Here is a 22,669-nt window from a genome sequence, read left to right on the forward strand (position 1 = left end):
ATTCATGTATTCTCTAGTTGAGTTTGGCCAAGAACATGCAAAGATTTGGTGTAGGGGAATTTGATGTGTCCTAATTATCATGTTTTTATGCTCCTCCATCACTATGATTTTATGTATATTTTATCTTTAGAAGGGCTACTTAATGTATATTTTATGATTGGACAGGTGGACAATGCTACAGTGCCTATAGTTATGGTAACAATATTAAAGAAACCTACTATTATAGGTTTCTATTACCTTTAGTGACAGATCCAATTTTTTAGCGACTTTTTAAATATTATATTAAAATAATTAATATTAACTTTAGTAAGTTTTTAATTAAAATTAGTAAGTTTATGCCTAAAAGATAAGTTTTAGTCAGAAATATAAATTTACACTTTGAGTAATTTAATTTACTTATTATTTGACAAAATTTACTTATGTTTAAATTAAACTTACTAATACTAAAAGTAAAAAATGTTCATATTTAAGTAAAATAGTTACCAGAAAACGGTTTTGGATTCCTGAAACACTTTCGGGTATCATCTCTTTAAAGTCATCTGCATTCTTATTACTTAGTTATCAGTTCCAACAATACGATTGAATTCCCAGGCAAAGGATTCCACTTTGGTCCACACTTTCTTTTGGTTACAATTGAATAAATTTTCTCACTTCAAAATTTTCATCTTCAGTTCCCACTTTCCCTCTATCCTTTCTCATCGATCGGTTGTTTTTGGGTGCTGCCATATGCGGACACAATAAAAGGGTTAGCGACGGTGGTAGCCAATCAGAGAGCATATGAAAAATAGCAGTGGCGAGGTTAGGCCATCATGTCCTCTTGAAATCGTTTCATTATATTGCTGTAATTTATTTATATTTCATTTGTTTTGTTTGTCAAGATTTTCTTGCGAAATCAAGGCTGAGAATTTGAAGATTTTATTGCAATTTTGGGGCTGAAAATGTCCACTGAAACATCTAGGAAATGGTTGTAGTTTTGATTGTCTACGGGTAAAATATGCTTAATAGCCATATGAAACATCTAGGAAAGGACTTGAGACTAGACGTTTAAATTAAATGTGATTAATTTGTGAATGCATATAAGATGTTTGGTGAAATGTCAAAGAGAAATTTCTGTGTTATGATTGCTACTCGGTGCGGGTGAAAATTAAAAGTTCTAATTGCCAAATGGAAATAGCAGTCAAATTGTTAAAAATCTTATCGGAGGCTTCTTAAATTACTCCTTTTTAAGCATACCATTCACTTTCAGCCGGCACATCCTACAAAATATCTGCACTGCAGTCCGCATTTGGGAAATTAATTCAAACCAAGATATCGGAAATATTTCCCCTAAGAATTACTCTGGATGCAAATACTAAAACTCTAAACAGAAATGATGTTTATGATTCTTTAACAAGTCAAGAAATAGATGGGCCAACCATTTTTATGGATCAGAATTTGTACTTACCAGTAAGTTCAGCCTGCTGTCGAAGGTGGAAGAGACGTTCTTTATTAGTTCCTCTCTTTCTGTTCTTGAAGCCTTATCGCAAGTTGAACCATAGACTTTGAAACCCTTTGCTCCCCATTCTTGCAGCCTTTCATTAAGTTCCTTTTGGTTTCATGAACATGTGTATACTATGGCCCCAAATCCTGCTAACTCTTCCACTATGGAATGCCTGAAATTTTGGGTCAAATAGTTAAAATGGGGACGCGCATTTTGGATGTTGCATTAAAGCTACTAGGGACATAATCGCACATATATACTAGAACAAGTGAAGGAAGTAAGGATTTATGTATATGAAACGAGATATGACCGTGATTGAGTAGGTTTTCTGCTCATTAAAAGTTGTCCAATTGGTTGTTAACAGTTAACATACCCTTTTGAGGAGTGAATGAGAAAACTAATGTTGAAATGAATTTACTAATTTTTTGATATAAATATAAATACCAGGAACTATATTTGAAGGAATTTGCTTACCCAATGCCTCTGGTGCCACCAGTAACAAGGGCAGTCATTCCATTAAGAGACCACCTACCACTCAATTGTTCACTTGCCATGCTTTCAATGGCTTCCGACTGGGTTGAGAAAAACGCAAGCTGGAGGGAAAGAAATGACCAGATAGATTTCTTATCATGACAAAGATGCAAGGATAGATGATACCTGTATATGTACACTACTTGTTAAACCACAAAAAGTACTTTAAGATTTTGTGAGATGGGAGGTCAGAGTTTTGAATCTTGCCTTCCATCAATTGTCACTTTATGTAATTTTTTTAAATTCAACATGTGTCATAGGGCATCCGTCTAATTCAAAGGTAATTTAGTCTTTTTCTATTCCTAATAATCCAGTTAGAATTGTCCTTTTCCTCGTTATTTAGGAGCAAGAGTAGGTAAAAACATAGATTATTGACATTTGAAAAAAAAATCTGCCAAAAGTATAATAATCATTGAAATCTACAATCCATCACAATATTGCACTTGAGATAATTGACGGGTATTTTACATACGTGCAAGCTAAAAAATACCGAATTACACCCGTTCACTGCAAGTATACAGATCAACTAGTAGTTTAGGGTATATATCGGGTCGATCCCACAAGGAAGAGTGAACAATTACCGGTATTACTAAAGCTTCTCTATTATTTAGACTATCAATAAATTATAACAAATTTAACCTACTGAAATTATACAAAATGACAAATGAAAGCTCCTTAGGTTGTGGTATCCCTAACTACTCATGCAAGTGCTATATTTGGATCATTAATTACTACATCTAGGCTAGTTATGGTGTAATTTCCTTATGCATTTGAATTCTGCTTTCGTAGTGAATCAATTATACTTATAACTAATCCATACCTATTCTCATGGTTATGAAATTAGCTACAAGTTCATTTCTTCAATGAAATTACATGAAATGAATCACTAAAAACCACATAGATGCACCTCTACTTTCGTGAGTGTACTCCCTATGTTTAGCACTTCTTGAACTAGTGTTAAATCTCAATTTCCATTGCAGAAACAACACCTTAGATAATCATAATTAATGGTACCAGATTAATCATGATTTAAAGAGTCAAAGTGCTAAATAACTTGCTCAAATCGTAGCAATCAAATAACCAAACAATTAACACTAACAATCATAGAAAGTTCAACCAAACCCAAGGTATAAACTTTAGAAACACATAATGAACACAAAATCCAGAACTTGTATATTAACTAAACTTGGAATCAAATACAAAAGATAAAGAGTTTGGAAGGAATACAACCCTTGTCACATGAGCTTTCTTCCTTACCTTCTTCATCCTCCATCTTCATCCTAATCTAGCTAATAAACAAGAATGGAAAAGCTACACTACTCTATACTAAGCTAAACTAACACTAGGGAGATGAAAGAGTTACATTTCTGCAGCTTCAAGCTTTCTCCCGTGTCTCACTCTATTTTTCTGCTATGAACTCCAATCTCCTTCTATTCTTTTCTTTTCTTTCCTCTTTGCAATGCATTTGGCTATTTAATGATGAAAGGTGGTCAAGGAATGAAGCTTTACACTTTCTCCTTCCAGCTGGTAATGTCTCTCACATGTCTAGCATCACATGTGAGTTGGTAGGAGTGAAATTGAGTTTTACGCGTACAGAGCAGCCTTTTCTGACCACAATCCGGCCAGGAATCCGGCCAAATTCCGGCCGGATTGCTACAGTGATCCGAGCTGCTACAGTGATCCGAGCTGCTACAGTGCCTAGGATCCGTATGGATCCGAGCTCGGTTCCACTAACCCAGAAACAGCCGAGGGTTCGGATGAATAGTGGATCCGAGTGTGGATCACTTGCTCTGTTTTTGGCCCAACTTCAACCGATCTTTTCTTGATGTTAGAGGCTGAACCAGCTCATGTCTAAAACACGAAAGTTGTAGCCTTTTGAGTTATCTTTCCAATGCATCAAGAATCACCTCATTTGGATCTGTGTAGGCTGAGATATGACTGAAATACCCTTGCCTGCTCCATGCCTTGTTCCAGTTTCGACCAATAACAATTGACTCTGTACTTCGGCTTTTTGACCTGGAAAACCTTCAAACTAGATTCAGATGTCTTCACCAAAGTTGTAGATCTATCTCTTATCTTCAAATGGGTCAAGAATCATCCCAATCCAATTATTGTAACTCAAGTTATAGCCGAAATACGAAAATGTGTCAAAACTGTCAAAATACACAAAATCCAAGTAAAAAGTGATAAAAACCTCATTTAATCACTTAAAAGCATTTTTCACCAATTATAGCCAAAATGATTCATTTTCTTCCAATAATATAACTAAAGTGACTAAAAATAATATAAAATATCATACAATTATTACGTAAATTAGTCACTTGTCAAACTCTCCCAACACTTAAATCATTGCTTGTCCTCAAGCAATCCACACATAATCAACTACAATGATTCAAGCGGTGAAACAATATATGCACTTTGTCAAATTTGATTCCTCAAGACTTGAAAAATAATCATTGTACAATTATTCAAATTACACTAAATACTCATAATATCAAGTAAAGGAAAGATAATTATACCCTAATTTAACAAATTAAACTTAATCTCTTACCCTAACCTAATTTCACAAATAAGCAAATCACATAGTCAATTTATAGCATTCCTCCTCCTATAATCATCTTTTTCTCAAAATTTTACATCTAAGAGGGATTTATTCATACTAATTTTACTTAAATAGTGAGAATGCCTTTTTACGCGAAAATCGACACTTTTAGGTGAAGATTCCCGGTTACTCAACATTTCACTTATTCAAGTTGCAATGCATACTCTTGATTCAAGTACCTTTTTACGCGAAAATCGACATTTGTAGATGCCAACCCCCGGTTACTCGGTACAAAAATCATTGGAGTAGAATAATTTTTTCTTTCTTTTCTTTCTTTTCTTTTTTTTTTTTTTTTTTTTTTAGAAATAAAGGACAATAAATAGATATTCCCTCTTAGAAAATATATAAGACTAATCAAAGGAGGAGTATAACCTTTTATCAACTATGTCAATCACTTACTTATAAAATTAAGTAAAGAGAAGAAATCTCATTAAACATGTAAAATTATAGGCATAATTTTCCTCACTTTACCAAATATACTTTCTAAAATGTAAAAATTCTAATTGCATAATAACTATTTTCAAGTTAAATGAGGACTAAACTTTCCAAAATACATATAAAGTTTCAACAATTGGAAGAATTAAACACTTAAGGTTGGAATACTTTGGCCCTTTTTGAAATAAAAATGAAAAAATTGAAGAACTTTTGGGGCATAGTGAAATATTGGACAAGATGTTAGAAAAATTTTGACAGAGTTTCCCCATATAAATGAAAGAAAACTCCCTGCCAACAAATCCAATTTCAGGCAAATTATCCACATGGCAAATAATTCAAACACAATTCCAACATTTCTAAACATTTAGATTCACAAAATATCATCACATGGCAAGTAAATACAAGTCCAATATTTTCCTCCCCCACACTTAAACTTCACATTGTCCTCAATGTGAGAAAAGGAAAATAAATAAGGAGTAAAAGAAAATACTGCTCAATTGAACTTGCGCAATCCGAATCCATGTCCAAGTGATGAATTTCCAACCGTATTTGAGAAAGAATGGAAAGTTCACTTATTGCACCCTGAAAAAGACAAAATCAAAACAAATAAATTCCTTAAAAATAAAAGGTTGCAATCAACAAAATCATGCAATTCAAGGAAAAAGGAAAAATGATCAAGCATGTGGAACCATACAATGTTCAAGGGATAAAAACATGAAATGAGCTAATCTTTGCTAATCAAATATATGCATTAGTATCCAAAGCAAAGGGAAGCTAATTTCACACAAAAAATCCACAATCATGAACAAAATAAGTTCCATTTATACATTTTGCCATCAATGATCAAATCCCTTCAAGTACAAAAGTAATCTCAAAATGGAGGCAAACACACCAAACGAAAATATAAATGACCTTCGTGAAAATTCATGAAATACTAAAAACTATTGAACCACAAAAATTGTAAGTTCATTTATGAATTTCATCAATTAAGGCCATCTTCAATTCACCTCTTCTTTTAGAATTACCTAAGAATTCAAGAAATCATTCAATCAAGCACCTTTTCATTCATTAGGTAATCTAAATTACTCACATGAATATCAAAAACTCCCACTAAGCTAATTAAAATGCTATATTGGCCACTTAATATGCAACTTTGTTACCAAGCCAAATTAAGCATAAAACTAGCAAGAATTCACCAAATAAATACAATAAATGCAAATCACAAAATATATTTATCACTAACAATCACCAATAACATCAATAAGCTCAAATAAATACACCTAACTTCACATATAAAATTTGCCTAAAAATAAAAAATATTCAACCATGGCAAAATTCAAATAACAAAGTTAGGTGAAGAATTGTTACCTCAAATTGGTTTGGTGATGTTAAGTAATAAATATGATGTGAAAACCCCCAAGAAACTTACTCCAATTTGACCTCAATTGAGTGATTCAAGAAAGTACAACCCTAACTATTGGTAAGGTTGAATCCACTTTAGAGTTGTTTTTGAAAGAATATGTACTATGAAATTCACTCTAAAAGATAGGAGAAAGTGATTTGGTGAAGGTTATTTGAAGATTAAATGGTGAAAAGTGGTGTTTTAGTGAGTAGTGTGTGTTTGAGGTGTGAGTGTGTGTGTAGGTTGAAGAAGAAGGGAGAAAAATTGCGAGGAATCCGTGAAACGGATTCATCTTATGCTGGTTACTGTTCACAATCCGGCCAGAAATTGGAGGGATTCGTGGAGGGATTCTGGGCAGAATTTTTTTTTTTTTTTTTTTTACTGTTGCATATCCGGCCACTTTCTGGCCGGATTTCCGGCCGGATTGTTGGCCGGATTTGCTACAGTGGATTTTTTTTTTTTTTTTTTTTTTACAATCCGGCCAGTTTTTGGCCGGATTTTCGGCCGGATTCTGTCCAGAATGCTCGAAAAAATTTTCTTTTCTCCCCTGACTATCCGGCCTTAAATCCGGCCAACATTTGGCCGGATTTATGGCTGGATTTGCTGCAGAAAAAGCTGTTTTCTGCAGTTTTTCCTCCAAATTTGCTTGGCCAACCTTCCACATTCAACCTACTTCATGTTCTTTGAATAAAATTCAAATTTAACATGATCATGCATGAATATAACTTAAACATGAAACACTTTAAATGCATGAAATGCAGCAATTGAACATGAAAACTCCCTTTTTGCCTTAATATAAACACCTTTGCAATTGAGATCATTTGCATGAACTCTTGCCATTGCCACCTACAAAACACACAAAAACATTAATCGAAGAACTAAAACTTACTAAAAACAAGCCAACATGAAGAAAAGTGGAGTTGAAAAGTGATCCAAGCCTTCGTTTTTAAAAGGATCCGAGGTCGTTTTTGAAAGGATCCGAGGTCGGATCAGTGTGAGTGAGCTCGGATCAAGAAGTTCGAATTTTTTTCTGATTGCAGAAGTGGATCCGAGGCCTCGGATCCATATGGATCCGAGCTCGGATCCATTGAATCTGCACTTATTGCAGAATTTTTGCAATTTTCAGTTTGACCCCAATTATTCAAAATACACCCTAGATCATTTCTATGTCAAAATAAACCATTCACGCACATGTAAAATGATCTAAACATGCATAATGCATCAAAAACCACAATTACTGAATTTGAGGTATTGAGATCTTTGATCAAACTTCGCCTTTTTCACCTCATTTGGTCACTTTTCCAAAACCTACAAATGAAAAACAACAAAATTACTCAAACTTATGCTTTAAACATAAAATCACTCCAAAGTAACACTAACTTAAACAAGCATTGGGTTGCCTCCCAATAAGCGCTTCTTTAAAGTCAATAGCTTGACTATTTCACCTCATTTTTTCAAGGAGGCTTTGTTAGCGAATAATCCACCATTTTTGGTTGTGGTGGATCATTAAATGGTGACTTTATAGCAAAGCCACATGATCTAATGATGTGAGAAATGAAAGTGACTTTCCTATCTTAAGTGTTTCATAGATATTACCTTGAATATGCACCACTTGAGAACTTACCAAAGGAAATGTCATGAGAGTATCTTGGGCAGGAATATCTTTAAAACCTGTACTTTTTATACACTCCTCAAGAGGGGTGAAAATTGAGCCATTAAAACTCACCTCTTGAGGTTCAAAGTGGCGGGTATTTTACATACGTGCAAGCTAAAAAATACCGAATTACACCCGTTCACTGCAAGTATACAGATCAACTAGTAGTTTAGGGTATATATCGGGTCGATCCCACAGGGAAGAGTGAACAATTACCGGTATTACTAAAGTTTCTTTATTATTTAGACTATCAATTAATGATAAGAAATTTAACCTACTGCACTTATACAAGAAATTAACAAATAAAAGCTCCTTAGGTTGTGGTATCCCTAACTACTCATGCAAGTGTTATATTTGGATCATTGAATACTACATCTAGGCTAATTATGGTGTAATTTCCTTATGCATTTGAATCCTACTTTCGCAGTGAATCAATTATACTTATAACTAATCCATACCTATTCTCATGGTTATGAAATTAGCTACAAGTTCATTTCTTCAGTGAAATTACATGAAATGAATCACTAAAAACCACATAGGTGCACCTCTACTTTCGTGAGTGTACTCCCTATGTTTAGCACTTCTTGAACTAATGTTTAAATCTCAATTTTCATTGCAGAAATAACACCTTAGATAATCAGAATTAATGGTACCAGATTAATCATGATTTCAAGAGCCAAAGTGCTAAATAACTTGCTCAAATACTAGCAATCAAATAGCCAAATAATAAACACTAACAATCATAGGAAGTTCAACCAAACCCAAGGTATAAACTTTAAAAACACATATTAAATATAAAATCCAGAACTTGTATATTAGCTAAACTTGGAATCAAATACAAAAGATAAAGAGTTGGAAAGGAATGTAACCCATGTCACTTGAGCTCATCACCTTGCCTTCTTCATCTCCATTTTCATCCTAATCTAGATAATGTACAAGAGTGGATGAACTAACTAGCTAAACTATACTACACTAATCTAATACTAAGAGAATGGAAAAACTACATTTCTGCACTTCCAAGCTTCTCCCGTATGCTCTGCATGTCCTGGTTGCTCCCTATATAAACTGCTCCAAAAGCTCCTTTTCCATTGGTCCAAATTTGCTGCATTTGATTTCCAAATCTGAAATTGTTAAGATAGTCAATAGCCATTGTTTTTGACTTGAAAATATGCCAACTTTCTTGCCCTTTTGTCTTCTAAAGCATGTGCACCGAATTCTCTTGCAGATTGTAGCTGGAAAGTAGTCAGAACACAAGAGAATTGACTGAGCAAAATTGCAGAATTGCGGCCGGAAAACGCGCCTACACAAAACGCGGTTACAAGTCACGTTTTGTGTACTCGCGTATTCACTTTGTCCTTACTTCAGCTGCGATTTTCTCTATCATAAAGGCTGAACTGGATTTTTTGTAAAACACCAAAGTTGTAGCCCTTTGAGTTAGCTTTCCAATGCTTCAAGAATCATCCAAATCTGAGCTTTGTAGCCTGAGATATGATCGAAATACTAAACACTGGTCAGAGCTCTGTTTTCCACTTTGGACAGCTGAGTTGAATTTCGGTATTTCAACTTTTGGACTATGAAAACGGCTGAACTGGACTTTGATGTCTTCATACCAAATGTAGATATATCTCTTAGCTTCAAAATGGTACCAAGATCACCTTGATCCGATCTGTGTATCTCCAGATATAGTCAAAATACCAAAACGTGTCAGAGTTGTCAAAACCTGACTTTTCTTGATTCAAATTGCATTTTTCCTTTTTACACTTCATATTTTATTTTCACCACTTTAATCCATCTTCAATCATCCAAATATCTTCTCAATGCACTTCATTTGATGATTGAATCATTAAACCTACAAAATATGAAGTTTTTACCATAAAAATCCATAAAATGCAATGTTTAGCCATTTTAACATAAAATGTAGTTTTTTTACCAAAACCTTAGTTATTTTAGTTATTAAACTAAATAATCAAACCAAAATTAACTAATAAAACACACAAAAAATACGTAAAATAAACTCTTATCACAAAGTTAGTTCCAAAGATATTATCATGTGAAATGGATATTTGCTCATTAAAACACTCTTGAGATTCATCATTTTCATCAAAATGCAACCCATTTTCACATACAACATTCCCACCATTCATGCTAGGATCATTTTGTACATTATTAGAGGAAATAACTTCACACAATGCACTCAATTGCTCATGTATTCTACCAAAGTGAGAAGCTAATTCATCTATTCTTTCCTCAATCCTATCAAAACGGTCGGAAGTCACATTAGCTAATTTTTCTATAGCTAACTCCCAAGATGGCTTAGAATCATTAGCTACTCTTTCTATTGCCAATTCCCAAAATGGTTTGGATTCATATTGGACACATTCAGGTTGGTAATCATAAAAATAAGGAGACTCACTATAAGTACATTGATTATCCCAACCATAAGTAGGAGAATTGCTCCAATTAGCACTATATTGATCAAAACCGGGATTGTAATGCTCTAATTCATCAATATAATCCACATTTTGTGCTTGCATACATGTGTTAGTAGCATGATAATCTCCACACAAGTCACAAATCACATGATAAGAATTAAAAGCATTAATATTCCTCCTTTGCTCAATTTCATGCATCATGGTGTCCATTTGAACTTGTAACTTAATTACATCAAATTTTGCCTTTAAGCACCTTAAACCATCTTCAAAAGACATACATTCAGTAAATTCTTGGTTACCTCTGTTGAAGGAGCTTTGCACTTGGTAACCATCCCTTGCCAATCTTCCACTTCTCAAGCATTGTCCTCCCCTGTTTTCTACTCTCCTTGATCCCCTAAACATGCTCTCAAAGTAGCTCAAAAACAAGTTTAGTCAAGAAGAATATATGACTTTAAACATACAAAAACAAGACATTAAACATAAAAGACTCAACAAGACTCAAAACAAACAAGACACTTAACCAACAAAAACAAGTGAAATTGTCTAAATTAATAAAGTTGCTTTTCACACCGATATTGCCAAATCTTCCCCGGCAACGGCGCCAAAAACTTGACGGGTATTTTACATACGTGCAAGCTAAAAAATACCGAATTACACCCGTTCACTGCAAGTATACAGATCAACTAGTAGTTTAGGGTATATATCGGGTCGATCCCACAAGGAAGAGTGAACAATTACCGGTATTACTAAAGCTTCTCTATTATTTAGACTATCAATAAATTATAACAAATTTAACCTACTGAAATTATACAAAATGACAAATGAAAGCTCCTTAGGTTGTGGTATCCCTAACTACTCATGCAAGTGTTATATTTGGATCATTAATTACTACATCTAGGCTAGTTATGGTGTAATTTCCTTATGCATTTGAATCCTACTTTCGTAGTGAATCAATTATACTTATAACTAATCCATACCTATTCTCATGGTTATGAAATTAGCTACAAGTTCATTTCTTCAATGAAATTACATGAAATGAATCACTAAAAACCACATAGATGCACCTCTACTTTCGTGAGTGTACTCCCTATGTTTAGCACTTCTTGAACTAGTGTTAAATCTCAATTTCCATTGCAGAAACAACACCTTAGATAATCATAATTAATGGTACCAGATTAATCATGATTTAAAGAGTCAAAGTGCTAAATAACTTGCTCAAATCGTAGCAATCAAATAACCAAACAATTAACACTAACAATCATAGAAAGTTCAACCAAACCCAAGGTATAAACTTTAGAAACACATAATGAACAAAAATCCAGAACTTGTATATTAACTAAACTTGGAATCAAATACAAAAGATAAAGAGTTTGGAAGGAATACAACCCTTGTCACATGAGCTTTCTTCCTTACCTTCTTCATCCTCCATCTTCATCCTAATCTAGCTAATAAACAAGAATGGAAAAGCTACACTACTCTATACTAAGCTAAACTAACACTAGGGAGATGAAAGAGTTACATTTCTGCAGCTTCAAGCTTTCTCCCGTGTCTCACTCTATTTTTCTGCTATGAACTCCAATCTCCTTCTATTCTTTTCTTTTCTTTCCTCTTTGCAATGCATTTGGCTATTTAATGATGAAAGGTGGTCAAGGAATGAAGTTTTACACTTTCTCCTTCCAGCTGGTAATGTCTCTCACATGTCTAGCATCACATGTGAGTTGGTGGGAGTGAAATTGAGTTTTACGCGTACAGAGCAGCCTTTTCTGACCACAATCCGGCCAGGAATCCGGCCAAATTCCGGCCGGATTGCTACAGTAAATCTGGGCTGCTACAGTGATCCGAGCTGCTACAGTGCCTAGGATCCGTATGGATCCGAGCTCGGTTCCACTAACCCAGAAACAGCCGAGGGTTCGGATGAATAGTGGATCCGAGTGTGGATCACTTGCTCTGTTTTTGGCCCAACTTCAACCGATCTTTTCTTGATGTTAGAGGCTGAACCAGCTCATGTCTAAAACACGAAAGTTGTAGCCTTTTGAGTTATCTTTCCAATGCATCAAGAATCACCTCATTTGGATCTGTGTAGGCTGAGATATGACTGAAATACCCTTGCCTGCTCCATGCCTTGTTCCAGTTTCGACCAATAACAATTGACTCTGTACTTCGGCTTTTTGACCTGGAAAACCTTCAAACTAGATTCAGATGTCTTCACCAAAGTTGTAGATCTATCTCTTATCTTCAAATGGGTTCAAGAATCATCCCAATCCGATTATTGTAACTCAAGTTATAGCCGAAATACGAAAATGTGTCAAAACTGTCAAAATACACAAAATCCAAGTAAAAAGTGATAAAAACCTCATTTAATCACTTAAAAGCATTTTTCACCAATTATAGCCAAAATGATTCATTTTCTTCCAATAATATAACTAAAGTGACTAAAAATAATATAAAATATCATACAATTATTACGTAAATTAGTCACTTGTCAATAATGGTCAGCCGGCTGCAGCCCAATGGCGTAAATATATCAATGGATAAATGTGGTTTTATTGACTAAGATTCCACTGGGGCCCTCTAACATTGTCCTTCAATTAAACAGAGAAAGTGTATGTATATATGTGGTTTGAAGGTCATATTAATGATTTGGGTTACTTGGCTTGGAAGTCTGTGGGAATCGGTCCAAGTTTCATCCATACATATTAATTACCACTGCTTACTTGCTAGGAAGGAGTCTTGCGCCACTCTCAATCATAAGATATGAAGAATTAAGATGACTCCAAGCTCCATAATAAGACAAGCATAGTGGTTGAAGTATTCATAAATACGATTATATGTATTCTCTTTTTTTTTTGTCCAAAAAATACCACTTTGTGTATTCAAGTAAAAAATTTGGGGGTTTACGCCAATGGGATAGGTAGCAAGTACAATCAAACTCATTTCTTGTAAACTTGTCATTACTAGCTAAAAATACTCCAAATGAATGAATCCTGAGCCAGAAAGCACCGTCCTGGAGCTGCATGTTTGGTTCAATTACATTAGCATGTACGCATCAATTAGAATGCATAATCTCTTGCCTAAATTAGAAGTATGTATGAATTTCATTAATATGTAGAGTCTTCGTGAATCCCTGCCCTACTGTCTAAAGATTTTTTTTTTTGGTGGTGGGGGGGGGGGAATCTCGTGGCTAGGAATCGGTTCTTTTTGGAATCTTCTGAAGGAAAATTCAGATAACATATGGTTAATTAAGGCTCAACTAAGTGAACTGATCTCTGCTCTATATGTAGAATGATTTCCTTCATAAAATTTTCAAATAGTCTCCCTCAAAGTCTAGGAATTAAGCATCAATTTGTGTAAAAGTGACTTGGGAATACCATTATTTAGACCACTGATCAGTTCCGGTCGATTTATCATATATAGTCAATAATGTTTAATTGCGTTGCTTATTATTGTAATTATTTTTATTTTTATTTTTTTGGTAAGCAAAGTTTTCAATTATTGAGGTTGAAGTAAAAACTGAGAATTTGCGACTACTTTTCTTATAGATAGATAGGAGTGACTTGCTTTAGCATTTGCAGGTACTTATGGTGTGAAACATGTGTTAAATTTGTGCGATTTCAGTTCAGGTGGGCTGACTGGAAAATTAATTTTAAGATTCATAATTATTATGACATGTTTGTTGATGATCAGTCTTTTCCTTTATAGACAATGCTACAGTGCCTATAGTTATGGTAACGATATTAGGGAAACCTACTATTATAGGTTTCTATTACCTTTAGTGACAGATCAAAAATTTTAGCGACTTTTTTAAATATTATATTAAAATAATTAATATTAACTTTAGTAAGTTTTTAATTAAAACTAGTAAGTATATGCTTGAAAGATAAGTTTTAGTTAGAAATAGAAATTTACACTTTGAGTAATTTAATTTACTTATTATTTGACAAAATTTACTTATTAGGAGACGGAAATATTCAGGTACATTTTTTTCTTCTTCACGCCTAAGTTTTATGTTACCTATTTGCTATGATTATGTGTTGTTGTGGCCTTTTTTTAATACAAATCTTGTGATGGTTTTGTAGTGAATGAACCAGATTTCAGCGAAGACCATTAAGGAATTTTAATGCATTTTGATTGTAAATCTGAACATAATCTCCTTAGTTTGCAATGATTGGTGAGTAGATTCTTACTGATGCTCAAAATGAGCCGTTTTCTCCTATTTTGAAATACCAATTTTATATAAAATGTCGTGAGGCATGTAGAATTTTGTTGTTTACTTCAAATTGGCCTGGCATTTCCTCTTTTATTGAAGATGGACTAATAATTGTCTGGGATGGTATATTACATGGGATTGAATCTCTCCCTTCTTTTTGGTTCAAGGGAAACTGAAACAAAATAGGAAACAGTGTTGCAAGATATCTAGGTAAAACTATTCATTTCTCTTTTGTTGATAATATTGATCATCTACTTCAAACTGTTTGTTCTTACTCCTAAAGCTAGTATTGTTGGTTTACTGGGCAAAGAAGGTTTGGACTCTCTAGGATTCTTGGGGTTCTTCTTTTGTATGGCGGCCATATGCTTGATCTTTAATATTATTACTTATTAAATCTCAGATCATTCTTAGATATTTGAGAATATTATTAGATAATTTTAATATTGTCTTGATGATTGGAGAAGGGTGGTTTGGTCTCTCTGAGTTGTTCTTGTGGCTTTCAGCCTTATTCTGGATTTTTATTCTTATGTTCTCAAATAAATGAATTATCTACTTCGATTTTTTCGAGCATTAAAATTGGTACAGGTGGTTTACTATAGAAATGTTTCTCGCATGGCTTGTTCTGCTGCTAAAGCTTAGGGGCTTGAAGCACGCATACGTTTTACTGTTATTCTTGTCATCATTTGGTTATTTCCGCTTCCAGATATGCTAAAACTGAAAGTCATGTTCTTTTTCAGGACTGGATATCTCAACGGGATGGAATAAGTGAAAGGAAGCAGGGAAGATTAGCATTAATCATGAAATTCCATATGGATGGTTCTAGTCAAACATGGGGTGCATCGGACACAGTCTCTCTTTTGGTCTTAGTTGTTATAGGTGTTTTCTGATTGCGCTACTACTTTTGTAGTTGTGACCCTGTCACATTTTGTTCAGCTTAGTCAGGGACTATTATGCAGTAGTTGTTCTAATGCTTAACCATGATAAAACCTCGGTAGTTTTAAATAAGCAGCTACTTACTACATGCTACATTTTGCTGTAAAGTACTAAGGAGGATGCCCTTACCACATTAATGGCTGTGTAACATCCATTCTGTCGTAGGAGCACGTACTCTTATTTATTTCTGCGAGCATTAGAAGTTTTTACTCCGAAACGAATGTATCGTTTCGTTTCGACCAAAAAAAAGTGTGTTGCTTTCCTATATAGACTGACGGCACTTTTATGAGAGAGCATCGGCCTTTGTGAATTTAAGTGCACCGATTTCCTCAGTAAGCCATTAGCAAAAGTCCAAACAAATAGTATCTTCCCACGTCCTCTACGAATAAACAACTAATCCACCTTTCTATTTAATGACAATCTGCCATTAGGAATAATGGGACAAACTTTTAGCTAGGCACCTGCATCATATTAACACTTAATTCCTGCATCGATGGACATAGAAGAACCAAGCAGCTCAACTTTCCAATCCCGCCCAAAAAATGACAATGGATGGATCACTTTTCCTTTTATCACAGGTATATCCCATTAGTCTTGCAGCAAATTAGTGTTTGTCATATGCACTCAGGAGAATACCGCTTCTCTCTTCAAATATAAAGCACATTTAGTAAGATAGGAGAATAGCAAATATAAAGCACGTTCTTCTGGTTATAAAGTACTTGGTATTCAGCTAGAAATAGCCAAGATAAATTAGAATTTTTCCTAACTATGAATATAGATTGAACCTAATTTTTGTGCTTGATTAATAAACAGGGAGAGAGCAGCGGGGGATTGGAATTTTGGATTTGTTGGTGGGAACTAGTTTCGACTTTCTTTGTCCATTTATCGTAACCGAGAAAACAATAATTGTGGGGGTCTCATAAATACCTTCAATGAATCCGGAAAAAGGCTACCAGCTTTAGGTACTATGAATTCTTTGGCATAAAGAAATCCAAGCGTTACTAGTGCATCGACCTTTCCTACTCTAACTAAAATTAATGGCTAATAAAAGTCACCTTGGTACTTATCTGTTGAATTCTTAACTGTTTCAGAATTTAATAAAGAATTCTATCACAACCACAACACTTTTGAATTCAAAACTACAAAAAAGCCTATCCTTTTTTTAAAAAAAAATTTTGGGTTAAAGTTAGCAAAAGTTCTACTTATTTGCACCTTTCCTGTAAAAATTATTTTTTGTTGCAATTTCAAATTTTAGTTATCCATTCGACACTAGTACGGGCTTAGATACGGATTAAGCAACCAGTTTGAGGAATAATATTTTTTATTATAAAATTAATTTGAATTGAATTAACAATTTGATATTTTCACAAAAAAGTGTAATTTTTTGTCATTTTTCAAAAAAATTTAAGAAAACTATATTTTAGCAATTGTTGTCCTTAAAATTGTCTTAATTGAAGTTCATTAAGAATAATTGAAGTTCCGATATCAATACTCTATTCAAATGTAAATATTCAACCTAAGTAACAAAATAAATGATAGCTAAACAAACGAAATATGCATTCAATTGATCGTGTTCAAACTACATATTCTGTTAATGGTTAATATATATGAAATTGTATTTTCCATTTGTAAAAAATTAATATGCATTTTATATCTACTAATGAATAAATTACCTATGTTTTGAACAAATCAAACCTAAACTTATGGTGTGATATGTATATAGTTGCTCACATTTATACTTATGCCATCATCCTTTCTTCCACTTGTTTTTCAGTAGTGCAAATTTCTTTTGATTATATTTAGGGGTGGTAATTTCCGATACGACCTGAAAACACGATATGAATCTAACACGAAATTAATTGATTCGGATTGAGGTTTCGCGGGTTCAGATTAGAATCGAGTCGAATCCGACAAACCCGACAAAGAAAACGGGTCGAATTCGAGTCAAACCGTGGGTGATCCGATATGACCCGTCACCTGTTTATGAATTAAAAATTATTTTACCTAACTAAACTAAGTTATTCTTTTTTTTTCAAAGGCATTAATCACTTAATCCTAAATGAATTTATTTAACTTATTTGAAGTTGAAATTATTATATTTGGACAAATAATGTATTATATTATTTTTTACTTTTATACTACTTTTATTTATTTTATATTTGGTTTGGAATAAAACACTTTTACGGTGTTTTTAATTTATTTTAGATTTGGTTTAGGATTATTTATTTAATTTTTATTACTTGATTATGTAATTAGTCTTGTGCGAATTAGAAATTACAGTGGTAAATTAATAAATTAAAATTACGTTTTGGATCATTCGGGTCGTCCAGCCAACCCGACAACCTGAAATTTTCAGATTTGGGTCAGATATCCTGACCCGTTTCGGGTTGGAGGGTCAAGTTCGGGTCAGCCAGTTTTCTATTATACCTGGGTCTCAACTCGACCCGCTGCTCCGATTTGGACCCAGTTGCCACCCCTAATTATATTGGTAAAAAAATAACATATTTTACAAATTATTCCAATTTATTTAGAAAATGTTACTAATTCCATTAGAAACATTGAAATGTAATCATGGTTTATTAATTTTTTACTAAATATAAATACTACATACAAAAGGAAAAGATATTTGACTTTGTTTTACTTTGATTAGAAAAACTTGTGATAGAAATAACGAAATAGTGACAGGGGTGCAAATTTCAAATCAACAACCAACGTACACTTAATTACGATAATTTTTTAGTTGACCAAACTAATATATGCCATAAAGTAGTAAGATTTGATCATTTATAAATTGGCAATTTTAGCAGTTTATATACCATTCACCTATAAAAATTATGATTATTATAAAATGACATTTTATAATAATTTACATACTATTTGCTAATTAAAAGTAAGTTTGATAAAAATGTGCATATAAATCCATATTGTAAATGATACAAAATATATTTGAGTCTCACGAAACTTAATATGTGGGTAAATTTATTATAGTTTTCAAAGATTATGCCACATTAGTACAAATTTAACTGTTATACTTGTGACCTAGAAAATAAATTTATTAGAACACATAACCTTTGTAAGTGATACATACATTTATTAAAATGCTTAAAACACATAACATTGATGAATGATACATACAATCATATATTATACATTTACGTTACCAGCAATTACTAACTATAATATTAAGTTTCAATCATTTTACTTAAAAAATCTTAGCATTATTTTAAATAAACTTCCTAATACTTGTTTCATATAAGTTTCTTTAAGTAAAATAGTAAATTTTATGCCACAAACTAGTAAGACTTGATGATTAACCAAATTTACTATTCTATCAACAGGATTTACTATTAATCCGTGAAAACTTACTATTACTTGAACTAAACTTACTCTCCAAAAAGTAAGTTTCGAATATAGAGTAGTAATTTATTTTTTTAAAAAAAGTAACTTTCATTTTTATTTCAATTTACTTTTTAAGACATAAATAGGATAACACTTAGATGACCACTTTCTATTTATTTTTTATTTGCTTTTAGCGACCATTTGATTATTTGATAGGTCTATCCACCTAATTAGGATAACACTTAAAAATACGAAAGTAAGTTTTCTATCTAAAATAATAAGTTAACAGTAATAAATTAGTAACTTTTATACTTCAAAAGGTAAGTTGGAATAAATATTAAACTTACTTTTTAAATAAATAAATTACTACTTTATATCCCAAACTTACTTTTTAGAGAGTAAGTTTAATTCAAGTAATAGTAAGCTTTTATACATAAATAGTAACTCTTACTAATAACATGGTAAATTGATTAATAATCAAAACTTACTGATTTATGGGACACATGTGCTATTTTATTTTAAAACATATTTCAAACTAGTATTAGGAAATTTATTTGAAATAACGATAAGATGTTTTATTAATGATTAATTCTTAGTACCTTAGTTAGTAAGTACTCATAATATACCTGTATAATACATGATTATAGGTATAATTTAAAAAAAATATTTATATATTTTAAAATACTATGAAAAATAGTTTGACTTTTCACATAATCTTGTGAAATATGTAATAAAATTTTGTCGTATTATAAGCTTTTAATCATTTTCAATTTTTGAAAAGTTTGAAAGTTCGAATAACAATAACAACAAATCTTCCTAGTTATATATAGAATATTACTTGTTTATATATCAAAATTTTTATAATTTAACACCTATGAATATAAAAGATGATAAAGTTTTAATAAATTTACATCTGAGACACAAGAAACAATAAGAGTAAAAGCCTAAACAAAATGAGAAATAATATAATAATAAAAATGATAAAATTAGTATAACAATTAATATAAGAAAATCAGTATGATCTGGATTTTTTCCCTTGGGAGATTGTTCATAAGAATAGGATCCAATAATTATAAATGAAAATCACATGCATGTATAATCTATTGTATAATTTAAATTAAATTTAGTTCACCTATAAAATGGTCCTAAAATAATTAGTACACTATAATATATGTTATTTTAACAACAATTTTTTTTTTACTAAAAGTCTGAAATATCCATGACATATGTATGAGGGATATTTTACCATATTTGTATCTCACATCTAATCATGAAAGTTAATTTGAGAAAAACTATTTTTGACAATAGAATTATTTTGAATTTAACCAACAAGTTGAGATTTTTTAAACAATAAAAGTGAAATATTTTGGGAACTTAGTTGTTTATTTTCCCATAATTAAAAATTTAAATTATGACAAATTATTCTTACATATTTTATAAGGTTATATGCAAAAAAAAGGTTTTCATAGTATATTTAAAATGCTTCAAACATATAACATTTATAAATGATACGTACAATTGTAAGTTTCTTTAAGTAAAATAGTAAATTTATGCCACAAACTATTAAGTTTTGATGATTAACCAAATTTACTATTCTATCAACAATATTTACTATTAATCTATAAAAACTTACTATTACTTGAACTAAACTTACTCTCCAAAAACTAAGTTTCAGATATAGAGTAGTATTTTACTTCAAAAAAAAAAAAGTTAGTTCCATATTTATTCAAGTTTACTTTTTGAGACATAAAAGTTACTAATATATCGAGTTAACTTACTATTTTTTATGCAAAACTTACTAACCAAAATTTTAGGTACTATTTCATTTAGATGACCAGTACAACAGGTAATCAAATGGTCGCTAAAAGTATTTTTACCTGTTGTATCAGGTAAAAATAGTTTCGTTACCATAACTGTCGTTACTTCAGACTTTTCCTGGACAGGTTGGAAAGCGCTTAGAGTGAAAATGCAAAAGGAGTTCAATTTGGACGGAGAATGCTAAGTTCATAAAGGCAGCAGTTGTAGGGCGCTATAATGGGGGCCAAACACAAGGCCCATTCAAGTTTGAAACTGATTTGGTCAATTTGATAAGTTAACCAATGATGGGCACTCGTTTTACAACCCGACTTAGGACCCGATATTGCTTGGACATACGTTTTATCAATTTTAACTCACCTATCCAATAATAACTCAAAAACCCTACCTCCTAGCACCATAAATAGTGGGATTTGGTTGACTTTAAGAGGGGAAAGAAGAAGACGACCTAAGAGTGCTACTTTCTCATATTATACATTCTTAGGAGCAGATTAAAATAAGTAGAACTAGAGTTGGCCAAGAACATCTTTGTTTCTCTCTTGAGGGCAGTATTTACCTAATTCTCTATTCAAGTCAAGGATTGAAGTCTTTATTCCAATGATCGTGAAATTGGGTTTGATCTTTTCAATCTTTGATTTGCTATCCATGATTCCTTAATTTCTATTATCTGTTGATACATGTTTGAAAGGCAAGTAGCCAATTATTCTCCATATGTGTATTCTTCAAGCTAAAATACTAATCTAGATCTATAATTGTCTTGTGTTAGTATTTTTATATGACAAATAAGGCTAACAATTCATTGTCCCCTTTGGTGAATCCTTAGAGAGAGTCATGGTTTTGATTAAATAACTACATGTGTTACGGGTTATTGTTATCTTTGGCTGATTTTTATTTATTAATGCTGTTATTGGGTTAATTTGGGATTGCATCAATACCTAGATTGTCTAATAACAAAAATACAATTTCAGTGTGTCATTCTAATTGTTGAATTCAGAGAATCTGTGAGTTATTACTGGCGTCTGAGGTAACTTAAGCCAAATAGTTGATTAAAAGTTGAATCTTTAGAAGTTGATGATCAATCAAAATAAAGATCTTCATGTCCTTGGTTTGACTCGTTATTTATTACTTTTATCTTCTATTTTTATTATTACTGTCTTAATTTTAGTTGTAGTTTTAATTATTCCAATTTACTTTTTACTATTTTGACAAAGGAAATTGAAGGTTTCAACCGTTCCCTGTGAGTTCGACTTGAATTCCCACTATTATAAGTTTTGAGAATTCCATAATTAATATTTGACACTAATGACAAGTGATCATTGCTTTGATGTGATCCTTAAAAACATTTGCCAATAGGATGATTAACAAGTGATAACAATTGCTAAAGACATAAATAAGTCAGTTTAGACTTATTCTAATGGGTAGAGGTCAACCTATAGAGTTCATATAGAAAACTTTAATTTAAGAGAGTTCAAGACTGACAAAATCCAATAATATCATATAAAATCAACCTTAACTTGACTTCAATGGCTCTTCAACCAATAACCATGTGTTCTAATCCTTTCTCCGTAAAGCCTTCGAATGACCTCAAGGTAGTAACTGCTTAGAGAAATCAACCTCTTTGTCAATTCATAGGCAAATAGTGAAAATTTGATAAGCCATTATTAACCACGTATGTCATATCAAAATTTAGTTTGATTGAACTAGTGTATAGTATTAGTGATTCTTTATGTTAATATTTCAAGAATTATACTAGTGACTCTTTCTTGAATTTCATTGTTGCTCAATAGAAGGCATCATTCTATCAAGCATGCAAGAAAAGATCCAGTATCCCAACAAACT

At 32.3% G+C, this 22,669-nt stretch overlaps 1 long non-coding RNA gene across 2 annotated transcripts; it reads left to right on the plus strand.

Annotated features, from left to right (window-relative positions):
* The first annotated feature begins 511 nt into the window (after window positions 1-511).
* LOC140006187 (uncharacterized) lies at window positions 512-15,860 on the plus strand. Of its 2 annotated transcripts, none has more exons than XR_011813824.1 (3): window positions 512-798; window positions 1,928-2,291; window positions 15,481-15,860. It is a non-coding gene; the product is annotated as an uncharacterized lncRNA (long non-coding RNA). The 2 variants fall into 2 exon arrangements; XR_011813823.1 differs by lacking the exon at window positions 1,928-2,291 and adding an exon at window positions 14,613-14,704.
* The last annotated feature ends 6,809 nt before the right edge of the window (window positions 15,861-22,669 follow it).

Source organism: Coffea arabica, chromosome 5e (assembly GCF_036785885.1).
Source record: "Coffea arabica cultivar ET-39 chromosome 5e, Coffea Arabica ET-39 HiFi, whole genome shotgun sequence".
Taxonomy (NCBI): Eukaryota; Viridiplantae; Streptophyta; class Magnoliopsida; order Gentianales; family Rubiaceae; genus Coffea; species Coffea arabica.